Here is an 18,844-nt window from a genome sequence, read left to right as displayed (position 1 = left end):
ATACCCCATCTAAAGGCCGTATCTCCCGCAGTACATGGTACCTCTAACAGTGACACTTTGGATTATTGGCTAAATAGCAATTAAATACTGACAGTACTGAGAGGAGAGTGCCAAATACTATTTACTTCAAGACCTAGGCTCTCACTGGAGGTTTCTAATCTACCCAGTGTTAACTTACTGTCACCCTACTATATATACACATATTAGGTAAATAACTTTTTAAGCTTATTTATCATGACATACTGAAGCAAACTACACTAGAATGAAAATAAAGCAGACTAAATAGTAACTATCATTCAATTCAAGGAGATTTCTTTTAAAAAAAGCAAGGAGACCAGAACTTGATTTAGTCTCTAATAGTTAATTAAACAGTCACTAGAACAGGGACAAAACTGTGAACAGAAAAAGCCTTTACAATTGAAGGATACACAGTAACTATGAGCAGTAGGGCAGACTTCTAAAGTTTCATAAGAGTCTGTATTTAAGTACTGCCCCAATCTCAGTACATTTGTAGGGTTTTTGGTTTTGTTTTTCATCTACAGACTTCCTTTTGTTCACTTTCGCCTGGATTGTTACAGGACAGAGAGAGTTACAGTACCATGACTTGTGACGATGAGAATGTTTCAGTAGACATATGTTATGTCTAAGTTAGAGTAGTGCAAGTGGATTTGTAGAGCAAAACTGTCAGTGCAAAGGACTTGATAGCTACACCATCCACATTTCAGGAGATTTTATTACTTGAGACTAGCTCTAGTCTGCTCCCATGGACTGAACACCCACTCGCAGCAGGAAAGCATTAACTGCACTCTTGGAGTGCATCATCCAGTCAAGTTTTACCTGAAAGGAATACAGTTGATGCACTCTAGAACCACTCCATGATGTGAATCAAAGCATCTGATGATGCTTTGAACTGAGGACAATCAGAAGGTCTGCTTAAACATGAACTCCTGATCCAAATTAATGCTCTAATGTAGATGAACCTATAGGATCTGAACCTACTATTACAGGTACGCTACTTCTAGCGTGAAGGTGTTGCTGTCCATAGTGCACACCTATCCGTCTACCCAAACTCCACTTCAGGATGACCTATGTAGTCAGCAGGGAAATCCAAACATGGGCTAGAGCACTGCACACAAGAACCTCAGCCACATATACACTACAAGCATAAACCATACCAGAATTTGTTCCCTTGGCCTGCTGAGAACACCCCAACAGACCTCAAGTAGCCCACCGTGCACACAACTCAGGCTGTACAAGCAAGTTTAAAAAAAAAAAAAAAAAAAAAAGGAAAAGAAAAGACACTGCATTCTATTCACCACTCGAAGCAGGCTAGAAAGAGCAGGAAACATGCTCTGAACAGTGCCTTCTGTCCTACAACAAATATGGAAAATTAAGCCACATAGCAGTGAAGATAACTAGATTTAGTCCCCTGGCCTTGCCCTGCCTCCCTCGCAGGCCTGGTGATATTTACTAGCTGTTGACAGAGCATCTGGTCCAGAGCTTTTCCCCAGTCTCCCTGGGACATAATATGCAAAGGAAAACATTTGGCCTAAGTATCCACATATAAGGTTTCAACTTCAGCTTTGGAATCCAGTATCTCAGCAAGAGCGCAGCATATTGTCTCTCTCCAGGTACTACCAAGGACTGATGCTTGCTATTTTGGTATCCACAAGTACTTTAGAAGATGAGAGCTCTGTGCCAGCATAGGCAAAGTCCCCATACCAAATTGCTCAACTAAAGAGCATTCATGAGCTGACCTCCAAGCAGACACAGCCTACGGACAAGCTTCTTGCTCAAATTAAGCTGTGCTTGAAGAACATGACCTTATGAGCACACTGCTTCCTGGAGCAGCTGCACGGTGATACTGCAGAGGAGGAGGCCAGGAAATAGGAATAGGAGCAACAGCTCCACAGGATGTTTTCCACGCACCGTAAGCCTTAGGCTCTCTGACAATGGGCCGCACCCAGGGACAGAGGCTGGAGGAGCCTGTCGGCATGCATCCTGCCAATCCCCAACAGGGGCAGGAGGAACAGCACATGCTGCAGAGAAGACAGATAGAAACAGCAGCTTCCATGTAGGATTCCTCCATATCCTCCAAGCAAACACTGCTAGACATTTATGCTTCTTTGTTAAAAGCAATGAAAAACAAGTTTGCATGGCTGAAACGATGTACTGTTTTGCCTGTAGGGATTTCTACTGCCTTAAGTCTTCCTTTCCCCCTTCCCATCTCAGTCACATGCTAGCACTGAACTATTTGAGGTCAATCATTTTGTTATCAGCAGGTGAAAGCATATTCAACTTATTTATTGCAGGAGCTGAAGACCAGGCTGATACTCACACAGGTCATGACTGTTAAGATAAGTGACATGACCTACAGGATCAAAAGGTAAACAGCAGAATCTATGCTGTAGACAAGAAAGCTCATGATGCTGCTTTTGTACTACTACTGCTGCTGGGGAAAAGGCTGTGCCAGCCCATCTGCAATGAAAGATACCCCGCTTACAGCGGCCACAGCCACAGGTACTCACCTCCATTGCCAGATCCATGAGTCAGTTCCAGTGCAATTAAAAAGGCCTTGGAAGGTGAGGTTTGGAAGAAAAACCTCTTGTTTAGGTAAGACTCCCTGCCACAGGCACTGTAGGAAAATGCATGTGCATTTCCCTCACTCCTACCCCACAGCCAGGGAAACCGTGCCAAACAAGTCTGGCAATGACATCAAGCTACATCAGTAACACAACAGGCAGGAGCAGACACGTTACTGGTCCTGCACATGCCACTCAACTTAAATATAGATCTGCCTATCTTAGATGACCTCCTGAAGTCTCTTTCCACCTGGATTTTCTTGTGATTGTAAACCTGTCTCACAGATGTGTGGTAGGAGCCTGCAGAAGTCAGTCTCTAGGGAGATGGCATCCCATACAGGGAACAGGCCTCTGCCAGCTCACTAGAGAGCTCCAGATGTAGTCCTCGCGTGGCACCTGAAAACACACAAGTGACAGGGAGGCCCAGAACACAGCTGCGACCTTCACATTACCAGATGCTAGCAAGGAGAGAGACCTGGAAGAGGGAGTAAAAGGACAGTGGCTTCACAGGAAGAATGTGCCTCAAGATCCAGAATTAGAAAAATAACAGTGCTATTCCCCATGCTGTAGAGGTCAAAGTTATACTCCACTCCAAGCCCCGCCAGCATCACCAGCAAGAGCAAGAGGATAGGTAGTACAATACAGCGAGTGAATGGCATAAGGTATCTATGAGGTACATATAAGCTAGGGTAGTGTATACTGAGCGTAATGGATAAGATGCTTCCTTGAAAAGATGAAGTTCAACTATAAGGATATAAATGATCTTATTATAGGTGCTCCCAGATACAGACATAAAACTTAAGTGAATGCCTAGCTCCAGAGGTAACAAGGCAAGAGGAGGGGGCAGGGGAAAGAGGTCAGCACAACTCTTTCTCAGAGAAGCCAGAAGGGAAGTAAATTTAAAGGGAATACGAAGATGAAGCTTTATGGTTTTATTTTTATTTATTTATTTTTAAGATTTCAGAATATACAAACCCATAATAACCTTCCTCTGCATTTTTTAATTTGTTGGGGGTGAGCTCATTGAACATTCAAGTTGTTGCCTTAAAGTTTTCCAAATACCATTCTATTTAAAGGCACTGTGAATAGGGAATTCAATTTATCAAATGAATGAAAGGCGAATTCTTAGCAGGAACCCTGGTGAGCTAATCAAGAGTCACAATAAAATGTCAGGGGTCCTGGAATTCTCAACAGGAGGTTAACACCAAATCTGAGCTGAGTAAAGGAAGAATACTTGTTCATGACAAAACATATTATAGGCTAATAAAGGATACTCTAAAATATGCACTGCAAATATATGAAAGTTTAAAGATAAACCACAAAAATAATCTATTTGATTGTTATGCACACTTTTTATACATCCCTAGTACAAAAATCAAAACATTGTACACCACATCTGTTTCAGTCAACTCAGAAGAAAAAAACAAATTTTGCATCTTCAGCAGCAATGCTGTTTTCAAAATTAATACAGCAATACAATTCAAATTATATAAAAACACCTCACATTACTCTGTACCTATCCCCAACAGGCTGAAAACTGAATCCACAAAGCTCAGGACAACTTATTGTCTACAAATCAAGGGAACAAAGATCCAAGACAGCACTTTCCCCTCCACAAATCTACCAGAATTTAAAAGGTGATCTCTGCATAGCTGAAAAGGTAATCCTTGTTTCCATTAAGTATATCAAGTTTCAAACTTCTCTACTCCTCTACCTCACTTTTTGTAGGAAAAATGTATGGATGCCAGTTGGATTGCCAATAATAAATCTAGCAACCAAGTATTCGTGTAAGAGCTGACCTGAGTATTATGATACATTAGAGTATCAGAATCACTATCAGAATGAGCTACCACCCAGTTTTCAACTTAGCAAATGGATAGGCTCTCTGAGGGGGAAGGTGGGGTGAGGGTGCACACGGGGAGAAGATAGGGAAAGGAGATGGTCACAAACGACCTTCCAGGACAGGAAAACCAGCTGCAGTAAGCACCACTTTGGAAATCAATTTACGGTCGATCACGATCTTAGTAATAACTATGTTATGCTTTCAGTTATTCCACGAAAGGCCCAGGGGAGACAAAAATTCTCAGAAGTATATTCAAGATGTCTTTAAGTGTGTTATCTGATCAGCAGATGCAGACAGAATTCCATAAAGAGCAGTTCTTGCTCATCTGGATGCTGACAGAGGGAGGGGGGAACCACGGCTTCAATGCAGCTGGACTATCAGAATGTCACAGTATCATTCAGTTACAATAGATGGTATCTGACAGTCTGTTATTTGCTTCAAAAGCATGGTTTTGCTGCTGTAATATTTTATCTAGAAATTTGTGAAGAACACTTCATCTTCATGAATACAAGACAAAATTAAAGTTGCGTTTGTTTTTAACAGAACATTATGTAATGATCTAATAATATAACCACTGCTTTATTTAATTACCATGCAGAAATGTGATAACAATATAAAGACTGACATCACTAGATAATGCATTGTTGGTGCCCAAAGAGACTTATTTAACATGGATTATTCTTTTCAGAAGTGAAGGATTTCAAAAACCTTGATTAGAAAAACCATTACAGACATAGTAAAGCTTGTGCATTCATCAAGCTCCTGTAAGTCTCATATAACAGCAGTTAAAGGTGAAATATGCTATTTAGAGTCTCTCTCCCCGTGCATGTGTATGTATGTATATACACAGCAGCAACTCTATGACAGATCAAATTTTAGTTGCACACCTGGATCAACCAGGCAGACACATTTCATGATAATCATACTAGAAAACATTAAACAGCATTTAGATTGCTACTACCAGGCTCTTCTCCTTCCATATGGCAACATCTTGTTCCTTTTTTTGTATTTATTTTAAAAAGACTTTAAAAGGTAAGCACATACCTCTTTATATTTTATACCACTTAATAATAAGCAAAGAAACCAAACAGCTTCCTAAGCAGGAAAATGAATAGGTGCATTAGGAAGAGATGTGATCAGCACTCTTATGCCAATAGGTTATTTCTAACAGCAAGTTTTCGCAGCATCATAAAGCAAGCATGCATTATAACATTCTGTGCTTGCAGAATTGCAGCCACAACATCCTAAAGAGACAAACAGGGTAAGATTTGCAGAGATGTAACATATTCATTTAGGGAGTCGGGGAGTAAGAGACAAACTTCAAGGCAAAGCATTTGTTTCAAACCTGAAGATGGGGCAAAATGCAGACTACCCACAGGCTGGGTGTGATTCTCAAGGTTAAGTAAGCTTGTTCAAATGATTCAGAATAACGAGAGAGAAAGAAAGTTGAGATAAAGGTGTAGGGCAAAAGGGTAGCAGGGGTAGAGAGAAAGATGTTAACAGAGGGATAATCGGGAATTGTACTCCAGACCATTTTTGGTAATACATTATGTAAAGTGTCTTAATTGATTTACACATACCCTACTGGGTTATGCCTGCAGCGTTAGAAAAGTTTAACTTCACATTTCATAGGAAATATCATCCCTGGGTTGTTTTTCTGAACATGCACACAGTTGAGTCAAAAACATTACAAGCAATGTCAAAGCTACTACTCATCATATAAGTAATCATCAATTGTGAAAACAAACAAATTAGTTAGGTAAATAGCAAATACCTAAACCTCTTGTAAAACAATTCAATCTTTAAATTAAAATGAATGTTTTATCATTGCTTCTAATCAATGTACTCATGCTTAAGCACATCTTAAGTTAGACTAAAAAAGACATTGCCACAAAACCACAGATAACAATTCTCCCTGAAGTCTGACCAGTTATTTTCCCACCGTTTTATGCTAACTTTAAATTACCAGTGATTCACCTGCACTAATCCAAACCTCTTGCGGTACTTCTGTTTACGATTTTTTCCTTTGTATTTTTATCTCATTAAAAATACATGCTCTTTACCTCAAACAACTCAATATAGCTGAAGTCAGATGGGTCAAAACCCACAGTTTATTTATCTGTAATTTTAATAGGAAATAAGCCTGTCAGATTTAATGAATATTTATTCTCTGGAGTTACCAGCAACTGTTGTCACAAGACTGCAGTGCCTCTTCAGTAAGGAAAAAATGATCTTCTCTGGTTTTCTACTAATGACAAACATTGTAGAAAAAAAAGTAAATGGCAGTCAGCACATTACACATCTGTGCAGTCGATATTTTTGCATTCTTATAGAACAGTCATTTTACTGGAATGGTTTGTGTTAAAATGCTGGGCTGATGCTCTTTTCTTTACCAATAACTAGCTACTGTTTAAAAATGTGCATCTCTAGTGTCAGTAAAGGTAGCATTAACCATAAAAAACATTCGGGAATTCTGGAGACCTGAAAGACCTGACTGCCTAAGATTAGAGTACAACTGAAAAGCAGACTGACACACCACCAAATACCAGGAAGAGCTTAAAATAGACTAAGCGGAAGTCAGTTGAAACTAAAAGTTTAATCAATATGCATACATACTGACTACCTAAAATGGTATCCAAAGCAGTGTAAGTAGGATATACCCTTCAAATAAAACAAATAAAAAGCTGCTCTTCCCATCAGGAATTCCTGCAAATACAGTTTGAGGGAGAAAACGGTAAGCTTCAAGCAGAAAACATACAGACAGAACACAGGAAGGAGAAAAGAAGTAAGAGGAAAAACAGAACAGCTAAGAGGAAACAGAAATGCCATTCTGGGAGATCTCTCCTGACCAAGCTTAAGACAAAGGCACCTCCCACCATCCCTTCAGAGAGTCAGTATGGGAAAACATGCACAGATCCCATTAACCAGGAGCTAGGAAAGATGTGCAATGGGTCTGCCTCACAGGAAAATGCCCATGGGTAGACACCAACCACTTCATAGTCCAGGGTGGGGTTTTTCTTTTTTTTTTTTGGGGGGGGGGGGAGGGGGGGAGAATATCTTTTTATAAAAGAGCCTGTAGCTGGTAGTTGAAGGATAACTACTTTGAGACCTATAAACACGTTTTTCTCTGGGGCTCAATTACCACAAAGGATGCCAATCGACTTGACAAGTCAATTTTTCTCCCAAATAAAACATCTCAGTCTCTAGCAATTCAGTGCTTACTACTAAAAAACCCCACATAAACAGCCATGAGATAAATATTAGCTATTTTTAATGCAAAGAAATAAGCAAGTGTTAACATTCCTCATAAATAAGCTTCTGAAAGTACAATTTCCTGACTGAAATCTAAGTAAACATGAATCTAGCTTTCAATTTTTTTAAATGGCTGTACATTTCAAAACACAGAAAAAGCAGGCTGCAGATAGCTGTTTATTACAAATGACTTCCACCTCCGTAGCCCTCAAAGGCAAACTATAAAGCTGTGTGCAAAGCTAGACAATCTGGGCACCCAGCCATAAAACATCACTGCTGCAGCACAGATAACTGTTCTCACTCTCGAGCCATCCTTGGCTGTAAACCCACAGGGAAGGGCTCCAGAAAGCAGACCTCACTACCGCCAAGGCTTCTAGTATTTTATAAGCTTGAATTACAACTACATTCAGGACTGCAACACTGAAAAGTTACAGTGCTGATTCACATCCAGGGCTAAGACCAGAACTAACTCAAATTTTGATGCTTGGTACTCTGAACCATATGACTTAAGAACAGCTAGTTATTTTACAGTTCTTCAGTGAAATTCAGTGTGCCTCCATGAACAGGCCCTTTCATTTGGATGAGAAGAGACAGATGTTACATTTAAAAAAAAGAAAACAATCAGCTGCATATTTTAAAGTACTGCTACATTTTTCGCACGTAGTGCCCTTTGATGCAGTCTTAAAAAGCACTGTAAGTATTCTGCATAAGAACAGACAGTTTGTTATTATGATCAAATTTAGACATTCTTGTTTTGAGCAGGAGATTTTAAAACATATTAGTGCCAAAGTAGAACACTATGCAAAGAAAGTTTCAGAAAATATGGTTACAACTGGGCACTGGAATCCACAGTGAAGACTAATCATGTATAAATAATGATGAAATAAGCATACATATGGCCACATCTGCTAATGAAGACATAAAACTAAGTCATGCTTTTGGTAGACACAAATTTCATAAATAGCTCAGATTCCTAAAGCAAGATCAAATAATACTTTGATTCCTCTGCTTTCACACATTAAGAATAATCATTTTTCATTTTACCACTAGCATTTACCAGTGAAGAGACTGTGCAAAGCGCATAGATCATTTAGTAATGCAATTTACTGTCACTTCTAGATCATCTCCCCACTCAATAAAGTATACTTCTCTTCTAAATACTATTTGCCCCAGCTGATATCTTCATAATACAGCTGAAAACCTCCAGCCATTATCACTAGAAGGCATCAGCTGATCCTAAATTGGCTAGACTGCAGCGTCACAGGCATTTAAGAGGTTTCCTTATCATTCATCTTTAATACTAAGGGATTGACAGGCTCCTACCTGCAGCTTCAAGGCCAAAGGGAAACCTTCTAATGGTATTACCATTATCTTGTAATCTGAATTTTAAACAATTAAAACAATAGCACTTTTGTGTTACACATCTCTACTGTAACCAGAGATGATAAATTTTTAATCAGTTCTCATGTTCAAAGTCCTATACAGAGCACTGATTTTTTTTTTTTTTAAACAAGCAATATCCAATTCTACATTTAAGTTGCTCTACCTTCAAATAGAAGTAGTACAGTAACAGGCTTTAAAATACAAATAATCAACACAGACTATTTCCTTTATTTAGGAAGGGTTTGGCTGTTTTATTTTTAAATATGCACTTCTCATAGCCGATACTATCTAGCAATTCTTTCCAAATGAAAGCCTCTTTTTACTAAAGCAAAGGATGGCTCCACCCCTGACCTCCTCCTTCAGCTTGTTTTGGAAAGGGGCCAGATGACAGCATTTGGAAAAGCGCATGTTTATCTCAGCAAGGCCAGCTGCTTAGAGGAAATAAATGTAAGTTAACATATTACCCATTCCGACATACACCAGTCTTGGTTAAGTCTTTACACTAAAACTGAAAGTAAAATGCTTCTATTAGGATTTTCGTAACAGACTTCCCATTAAAGAGAAAAGGTGTCTACATTACATACAGTATCTGAATCGACTGTAAAACTGCAGGTCATTTTGAGTTAACAGCAGGCAGTAATTCCCTTACACGAGGAACACTATTTCCTGGCATTTCTAAATGAAATACAGAAAAACGAGATTTTGTTTCCAGAAGAATGTAAAACTATCCTTTCTATAAGGTTCACATTCAGAACAGTTTACTTGAAGACACAAAAAAAACGTATAGCCTGCACTTGACAAACTCTTTGACCTTAACCTGGTCTTACTGTTCCTCCAGCTTGGCAAGGCACAGAACTTTAGAGTACTTCAGCACAGAGCCTTCAGATTAAAAGCACTGTTATGCCCAGGCAGTTATTTTATTTCTCATATGAAAGAAATTTCATCTGACTACTATTGAAAGTCTTAAAAAGTTCCTTTAAGTAATAAAGGATAGCATTACCTTCTTTCCTGCAAACATGAGCAAAAGGATTATAAATGACATCAAAAGCATAGCTTTTAATTTAGTTGGAAAGAAAAATGATGAAAAAATTGAGCTAGAGAGGTAGATTTTTCATTCATGCCTGCAACCTTCAGCGGGCTCTGGAATAGAGATAAGGTGAACGCCAGTCTATTCACAGGTGATCAGAGACAGGTTTTGAAAGATGTAAGGACTTCCCTGCCAAGTCAAGATGGTGAACCTTTAAGTAACCAAATGCTTCTTAACACTAAAACAATTCAAGGGCAGTATTCTGGAAGAAATTCCAGGACTCTTGTGCCAGCACTGAGCTGGTACAGAGCAAGGCTACCCACCACAGCGTTCCCAGTAAGCGGGACTAACACTCCGCATCCATGACAGACTAATTGCAAAATAACATATATTGTAATGGACATAACTGCATATACAAACCAAGTCAGCTTTTAGTCTTAGTGGATGCATACCACCACTTAAGTTTGTCAATACAAGAATCCACATGCACACAGAATAAAAACCATCAATAAATCCTAAGTATTTGATACTGCAACCCAGAAGAGTACTAAATAAAGACGTTAGTCTGCACTACTTGGTGCTTTTTTTTTTAAATTGGAAAAAATGTTTTGTCGAAAGTACAGAATATTACCTAAAATACAGCTTACATTAATATGCATTAGCCTTGTCCTTAAATATTAAGGGCATATTACTACCGTTCAAGTCCAGCTAAATCTCAAACAGTTTTTTTGATGGCAGCACCTGTTCACCAAGAGCTGAACTGAGACCATTTTCATTTCACACGCTATGCGCCAGTCAGATAACTTCAAAGGATAACATATCTTGCAATGACTTAAAGATAATGGCAAAGATGTGCAAGGCATTATCCTATTACTGGCCCCCTGAAACACTCAGGTCCACTTGAAGAGTTCAAATTAATCTGATTTACCATAGCTCTCTTCAGAGACTCAGTAGTCTTATATCAGAAGAAACAAGGTTACCTATCCAATACCAGTCCACAGCACATCCTCTTTAATCTCACCCCCCAAAAAACGTTAGTCCTGCAAATTAATGTAGAAGTCTCGCACAGGTTAAAGCAGTATTTCAGACTAGCTGTATAGGAGCCTGACATTTATGCTTTAACATCCTGGGAATACTTCTGGAAGACGTAAGAAACAACAGTACATCTAGGGCAGCATTCACAGGTTTGGCAGCACACCATTTTGAGCTCACAAATAAGGCACTGAAGTAGCTTGACAGATATCTGCAGCCTTTCTGAGTTTAAGGCATCTCAGACATGGAAAGCTATGTGATTTGCTAAGTGCAGGTTGCACTCGCTGCAAGTCACCTCCTTACTTCCTTGGAAAACATACGGGCAAAGCACTGAGAAACACCAGAGTCTACCATTCCAGCACTTTCTTAAAACACCAAGTAGTAATATACAAGAGGAAATTACATTTTAAATCCCAGGCTTGGGTGAATCCAGGTTTTAAGAAAATGACTTCTCTTAGAAATCAATATTCAACAGCAGTGCAGATGTTCTGCTGCCCATCACTGTCCAGGCATCTCCCATTCACATTGTCCCGAGGTCCACACAACACCACCAATATCCACCTGATCTAAAGCTATGCATCATCAAGCAGCCCGCTAACAGCTATCATTATTGGATTTTTAACTACCTTAACCAGTCCAACCTTAAGAACAGCTTTTAGTATATAAACTAGTGCAAATCTGTCAGATTTAAGGAGGAGAAAATATGCAACAAAAATGGGCATGACACACTAAAGATTATTTCTAAATTTACAGTGGTTATTACATTAAACAAATGCCTCCCTACCAAAACATTTAAGCGTTATCAGAAAATACGGTAGCCACGAAGTCTGATCAGCAGTATTATAATGTGTATTTAATGGAAAAATGGGAAAAACACAATTGAGGCATCCATTAATCTATGCATTCATATCATTCAATAAATCCCATAATTGGACCTTCAACTAATTACATATTAAGAAGATTAACCTTTGACACAAACTTGTGATATAAACAAAGAAGATTCAAACAATTAATAAACTTCCACTGTTTCAAGATTTCTAAGGTTAACAGCTGAACACTCCCCATTTTCTTCCCATTCAGCGTTGCAGTTAAGAGTATAAATTCTGATTAATATTCTCTCTCCCAGTGGATGACATTTCAGCTTTATACGAAGATCGCTCTCTAAATACTTATGAGAAAATTACAGTAGTTCCCCATAAGCTCATTATGTGGGGCGAGAAACAGAAAACGGATCTGGAGATCTTAACTTTTAACAGAAAGCACTCTGCAGGACAAAGCTGGAGTCTCATCCACTCACTCATCTGAGCAGTACTTCTGACCTTATTCAGAAGGCTAATTTTCCAGAATTAGGACCGTTTTCAAAACACTATGCAGCAGTTTTCACACATGTAAGTTATAAAGCAAGTGCACACAGTCATTTCCGTAACAGAAGCAATTTTAATGTCTGCATTTAAGTGATACAGTTTATTCACAAATAAAAACTTCTCTTAGTTACCTTGCACACAACAGCTACTGGAAGTGGAAAAAAATACATATAAAAATATTGAGTTAATTCTAACATTTTTACGAGTTGTTTTAAGTAAAAAATATATATATGATAAAAATAAATGGATTTTGAGGTATTTTGGGGTGTTATTTGCTTCACTGACATAGTAAGCAGTAAAAAAAAAAAAAAAAAATTCCTGCTTTAGACTTGTGAGAAAAGATGGTATGCACTGGCTTAGCAGGTCTCTTCCATTCCTAACTTCTACTATTCCCAGATTTAGAGAGACTATTACCCCTTCTTACCTTTTAGTCTTTTCTTTATGGGGCTCTTTGGCAGCTTTCGATTCAGTCTTGCTGTAAGGAAACAAGTGAGTATTTTGTCTACCGTGTAGGGGTCTTTCTGACGTGTTCCTTTTTTATTTAATGCTTTTTTTTTTTTTTTAAGTGTACCCGTAATTTCACGAATCTGAATACGAAAAAAATCTCACACGGCCAAAAAATTAAGTTTTTTTGTTGTCGTTTGCTTACCCCCCTCAAAAAAAAAAAAAGTCTGCCACACAGGAGAAAAAACAACAGATCAACAAGAAAACACTATCCAAGTAGAAAAGCAAAGAGCTTCAGTGTTATCCAGCCCAGAGGAGAAGTGCAGCAAAGGCAGGTCCAATTCCAAAACAAGCTTTTGATTTCCAGTGAAGCAAAAAAAAACAAGACCAAGGAAACAAGACAAAATACACCTCAAGTCCCCAGCTAAATTTTTGCACGACTGTGTCTTAAATACAAGTTTATGTGTTGCAGCAAAGCCCACGAAAGCCAGGATCTGGAGCTGACCAGGATGAGTTCTCGTGTGTGTGCCTTGATGGAGTCTCAGTCCACATGGAGGAGCATCTGAGGGTTTTAAAAAGTGCAAATTAAAAAGAGAAACGAGGGCCCGGGAAACAGTTCAGGACGGATCCCCCCCTCCAGAAGAACGGAGCCGCGGGGGGTCCGGAGTCTCATGGGGGTGCGGGCGGGAGGAGGATCCTCGCGAGTCCCTCCGGCGGGGCGATCCGCGGGGGGAGGACCCGCAGCAGTCCCTCGCAGGAGGAGGATCCGGCAGCCTCTCGCCGGGAGCCGGGCGAAGCGATCCAGCAGCCTCTCTCGCAGGAGGAGGATCCGGCAGCCTCTCCCGCAGGAAGGAGCGAGCGCGGGGAGGGGACCCGAGTAGGAGGATCCAGCCAAGTCTTTCGCGGGGAGGGGGGACGGGGACCCGCAAAGGGGGAGTGGGGAAACCCAACAGTCTGTCTGTCTGTCTGCCTCGCTCTCAGGGGGGTCCGGGGGCAGGAGGAGAGATCCCGCGGGCTCCCGCCGTCTCCTCCGAGGGACCCGGCGGAGCCTCTCGGGGGGGCTGCGGCGGCGGGGGGCCGGGAGCCGGGCGTCTGCGCCCCCGGGGGCGGGCGGCAGGCTGAGGCGGCAGCGTCTCCCCAGGGGGCCGCAGCAGCGTCGCGGGCAGGGTGGGTCGGTCGGTCGGTCGGTCTCGCCGGCGGAGGCTGCGGTAGGGTGCGGGGGGGCCCGCAGCGCCTCTCTCCGTCTCTCCCGCTCGCTCTCGGCTCGTCCGCTCGCAGGCAGGCGGTGCCGGGCTCAGTGCTGCCGGGCCGGGCCCCCGCTCCGCCTCGCCGCCGCCACCGCCGCCGCCACGGACGCCGCCGCCGTCCTCGGGAGCAGAGCTGCTGCCACCGCGGCCATTTTGTTGCTAACTGACAAGAACCCCGCCAGGCAGCGCGAGACCGCGGAGCGGCGCCGCCGCGCGCCCCCTCCCTCCGCTCCGCTCCTCTCCCCTCCCGCCGCTGACCTCAAACAGGAAGTCTCCCCCCGCCCCCGCCCCCCGCCCCCCGCCCCCCGCCGGCCCCGCGCGCGGCCACGTGACAGGGGAGCCCCCGCCACATGCAAATGAGCGCGGCGGCGACAGCCAACGAGCGCCGAGGCCGCGCGCTCCCGGCCCCGCCCCCCCGGCGGCGGCGGCGCGCGTTCCCGCTGCGGCTCCGCCCGCCGCGAGCTCCCCCCCCCCCCCCCCCCGCGGCGGGGCGCACACACGGGCACGCGCGCGGACACATGCACGCGCGCACAGCCCCAGCCCTGCACACCGGCACCGGGGCGCGCGCACACCCTTGCACACGGGTACCAGTGCAAATGCGCACACACACCCCCACACACACACACCCCTGCACGCCGGTGCCAGTGCAAACGCACACACACACCCCCACCCCCTCTGCACACCGGTACCAGGGCAGGCGCACACACACACACCCCTGCACGCCGGTGTCGGTGCATTCACACCTCCCTGCAAGCTGACCCCGGTCCAGGCACCCCCCGCACACCGGCGTTGGTGCATTCACACCCGCACCCTGCACACCAGCACCGGGGCATTCCTGCACTCCCCGGCACACTGGCGTTGGTGCATTCACACCCACCTGCAAACCGGCACAGGTGCATTCGCACGCACAGCCTGCACGCCGTCGTTGGTACATTCATGCACTCCCACACCCCTGCACACCGGAGTCGGTGCATTCACTCCCCCTGCAAACGGGCGTCCCGGGTGGCGAGGGGGCTCCCACGGAGGGGCCATGAGGGGCGCTTGCAGGAGCCGTTCAGCACCCCTCCTGCGCAGAGCAGGGATGCACGTGGCACCCACAAGCCCGCTGCTGCAGAGCCCCCACCGCCCCGGCTGGGGTCACCCCGCCGCGGTCCGGGGCATCGACGTGCACAGCCAGGTTCATAGACGGGCATATAAGCACGTGCATCCAGGCAGGTGCATACAGCTGGCCCCGAACAGATACACCTATGCATGCATATATGTGTGCATACATGTGTGCAGCTGGTTTGGAATATATACACATATGCATACGTGTGTGTGTATATATACATATATCTGTATGCAGGTATCTATAATGTGGTTTTAGAGGGGTGTAGGGGGTGCATGTGCCAGGCTCCGCACCGCTGCCTGCACCCACGGAGATTCACCGTTTTAACCAGACTGGTGGCCGCACAGCTGGGATTAACCTGTAAAAAACCCGTGCATCTCGGAAAGGGGAGAGGAAAGGGCGTAATTTCGGAGGGACTGTCTACCCCCAGGCACTATTTGCAGGGTTGAGGAGAAAGTCTGTGGCATTGGCATCCACTCCCAAATTGCCACGGGGAAAAAATGCAACGCGAGAATGAGCCGTTTTTGCTAAGCATTGCGGTGTCTGAGTCCTTCGTCGGGTCCCCTCTGTGCTCTTGCCTCCCTCTCCCCTTCGGCGCTGCACGCGCTGGGAACCGCGCGTAAATATAACGCCCGCCTCGTTACCCACGCGGGCCCCTCCACTCCGCTATTAATTGACTTCTTACGGAGCGCGGCCTTTACCACTGCGAGTGGGACGGGACAGCGCGCGTAGCAGGGGACGGGGAGAATAAAGCGAGCGCGGCCCTGATGCGACGCCGATTCCGCTTTCTGACGCGGCGCCAGCGCAGCCTCCCGGCTCCGGCGCCCTCGCGGGCGGCAGCGACGGGTCCCGCGGCCGCTGGAGGGAGCCCATATTGTGCCAGAGCGCCGCGGCGCGAGAGCGCGGGAGACGAAAAATAATAAAACGTGAAATATCAGATCATCGTAGTCGGAACAAAGTGTCTTCTCCAGGTCAGAGCCTGAGCTATATATATGCAAAATGTTATAAAAATCAGGTTTAAATGTCTCCTTTTGCTTCGTCAGCACAGAGAAAGGAAAAAAAATGATTAAAGAACACGGTTTTTTCCCCCCCTACATTTGAATGTCAATCCAGGACTAAATTCGCACGCACGTAACGCGGTGCTGGCAGACCCGGACCCGCTGACAGTGCTTGCGGGCTCCTGAGCTTTTGCAACCTGACATCAAACGTGGCCGCGGGCACGACGATGGCAGGGGAGGGCAGCCCGCTCCCCTCCTCTCCTCCCTTGATTAAATGTAGGTCGGCACCGACAGGCTCCTTCCCACCGAGGCCGCCCTGGAGCAGCCCGCATTGCCACACCGCCGCTTGCGAAACCCGTTTCGCTCTCCTGATAAGGCAACAACCCCAAATAAACACATCGCGCAGGGCCGGGCGGCCGTGGGACGCGCGGGAGGTGCCGACGGCACGCCACGCACCCGGCGCCGGGCCTCCAGCCCCAGAGCAAAAAATCCGCTCAGCTAGTAGAAAAGGATATCTGCTTGGGCCGATTTGCCCCCAAATTGCGAATTTGCAAATATTAGTAATTCCAAACGCGCCTTTAACACGCAAACGTTTCCCAGAACGGCTGGCTCGGCCGAGCCGTGCCAAGTGCCGGAGACCCTGAAATATCCAAACGGGGTAAAACGGAAAGTGGTTTGTGTGCTAACACGCTCGCTCGGCCCGGGCAGGATTAGCACAACGAGCATGACGTAACCTCCGCCCCGTGGGCACAGAGAGCCCCTTGTTTTCGATGCCGTCTTCTAAAATACTGCGACAGGGAAAAATTCATCCTGGTAAAAGGATCGGTCCTTTCTACCTGAGCTCTTTGGCTGCTAAATGCAGGGCTTTATTCAGTCCAAATTTGATTTCATTTTCTGCTTCCGTCTCCCTTCTGCGCTTTTTTTGCTCATTTTTGCCCTCCTGCTCTTTGGTGAGGGCCGGCAGTTCCTCTGCCCGGCGCGCAACGCTGCTGCGAGGCTCGCTGACGTCTCGAGCCAGAGTCAGCCAGGTCATCTCCTTTGCGAGACCCCTCAAGTTTCGCAGGAATCAGCTTTTGCCTCCTCCTGCCACCCGTGAAACCATCTCCTTTCCAGCTGCCCAACATCTAACACCTTTCGTGGCAACCCCTGAAAAAGCTTCTCCGTTCTCCAGAGCTGCTCCTGCAGGGCAGCCCGCGCTCCGGGCCTCCACGGCTGCCGTCGCATCCCTCCTCCCCTCCCACCGCGCGGGCACGCTTTTTGGTCGCACACGGGTACGACCAGACATGATCTGGTGCGAAGGGAAGGAGGGGGGACATACGACGCTGGCGTTTCGTTGCTGCAGCAGGAGGAATTCCCACGCCTGCGCTGCCGCCTTGTGAACTTCAGATGTCCCAATGTCCCCATGTCTTGGGGACAAAAATGTTCCTGAAGCACGGTGACGAGATGTGAGGACCCACATGCTCGTGCAGACACTTCGTTTGCTTTGCTGAGAGCAACAAAGCTAACTAGAGGTCTTTGCCCTTTCGGGACTGTGTTGGGAAGGTTTAACCATCGTGTGGCCAAGTATTCTTCCACTGTAGGCCTTACGCTCCTTAGATGTTTTTCTCTGATCCAGGCAAGTACAGAAAGGGGTCAAAATGGTCACCAAACACTTCTTACCAAGCGATAACGAGCACACCCAAAATTCATTGCAAAGCCTGACACTGGTGCTATCATAAATGCAATGTTGTGGCCTAAGGAGACTCTGGCCTCTGTTGCTGAATGAGAGTTCCTACAAACCACTTAAACTAAAACTACACCTCAGAACTCCTCCCTGGCCATTTACTATTATTCTGAGATGATGCTCAAAGGCAGGGTTTTATATATGGCAGCACTGGGATGGCATGATCAAGGACACAGTGAGCTCTTCTGCAGGTTTCCAAGGGAGTTGTAGATGTACAAGACACTCACTTGAAGTCCATACTTTCTGGGGGAAAAAATGCTTCCCAACCTACCAACAGACAGCATCTTTAACATGAACATTTAAACAAATTTACTGATCCTTCTTTTTATAGAAAATGTGGTTTTAATAAGTTGTGTTTCTCTCCCTGCTTTTTTATGCAACAAAGAATAGATGTTCTTTGCCCACTTGGTGGGACCATGCCCAGATGTGAGAAACCAACGCTGGAACAGTTATTTCCAGCTATCAAATGTCCTTTCCCCGGCCAGAGCAAGCCCCCTGCAGCAAGCATCATCGCAGGAGTCTGAAAGACTATCCGTTATCCAGCCCTAGCTGGGTGAAATGGTTCCCACTTTTTGTATAATGACCAATTACTTAGAACACTTGCCCAGAAAGTGTAACATCTGGATTCAGTTCCTTCCCCACCTCAAGATGATTCAAACCTGTATTTCCCATGACAGAGAGGTAGCATGATGCTAAAGAGCAATCTAGTAAGGGGGGAAAGGAAGATTTTTTTTTTATCCTTACTGTCCAAGCAGAGCTATTGTACAAACAAGAACGTAAGTGCCCTGAGCCCCAAAAGTAAGCAAGAAGTACGTGACTGTGTACTTACCCCGGCACACAG

The 18,844-nt window shown here is 44.8% G+C and overlaps 1 protein-coding gene across 5 annotated transcripts in view; it reads right to left on the bottom strand.

Moving 5' to 3' along the window:
* TNRC6C (trinucleotide repeat containing adaptor 6C) overlaps positions 1 to 18,844 on the bottom strand; it is a 348,388-nt gene that overhangs the window by 100,061 nt on the left and 229,483 nt on the right. For 2 of the 5 annotated variants that reach the window (XM_064522532.1, XM_064522531.1), the window contains exon 1: positions 12,908 to 14,454. The exons of the other annotated variants lie outside the window; for them this stretch is intronic. The gene's annotated coding sequence lies outside the window, so the exon portion shown is untranslated. Of the gene's footprint in view, positions 1 to 12,907; positions 14,455 to 18,844 lie in introns of those variants that run through there. 5 annotated transcript variants of the gene reach the window in all.

Source organism: Dromaius novaehollandiae, chromosome 18 (assembly GCF_036370855.1).
Source record: "Dromaius novaehollandiae isolate bDroNov1 chromosome 18, bDroNov1.hap1, whole genome shotgun sequence".
NCBI classification, from domain to species: Eukaryota; Metazoa; Chordata; class Aves; order Casuariiformes; family Dromaiidae; genus Dromaius; species Dromaius novaehollandiae.
This window is presented reverse-complemented; position numbering and strand designations above follow the sequence as displayed.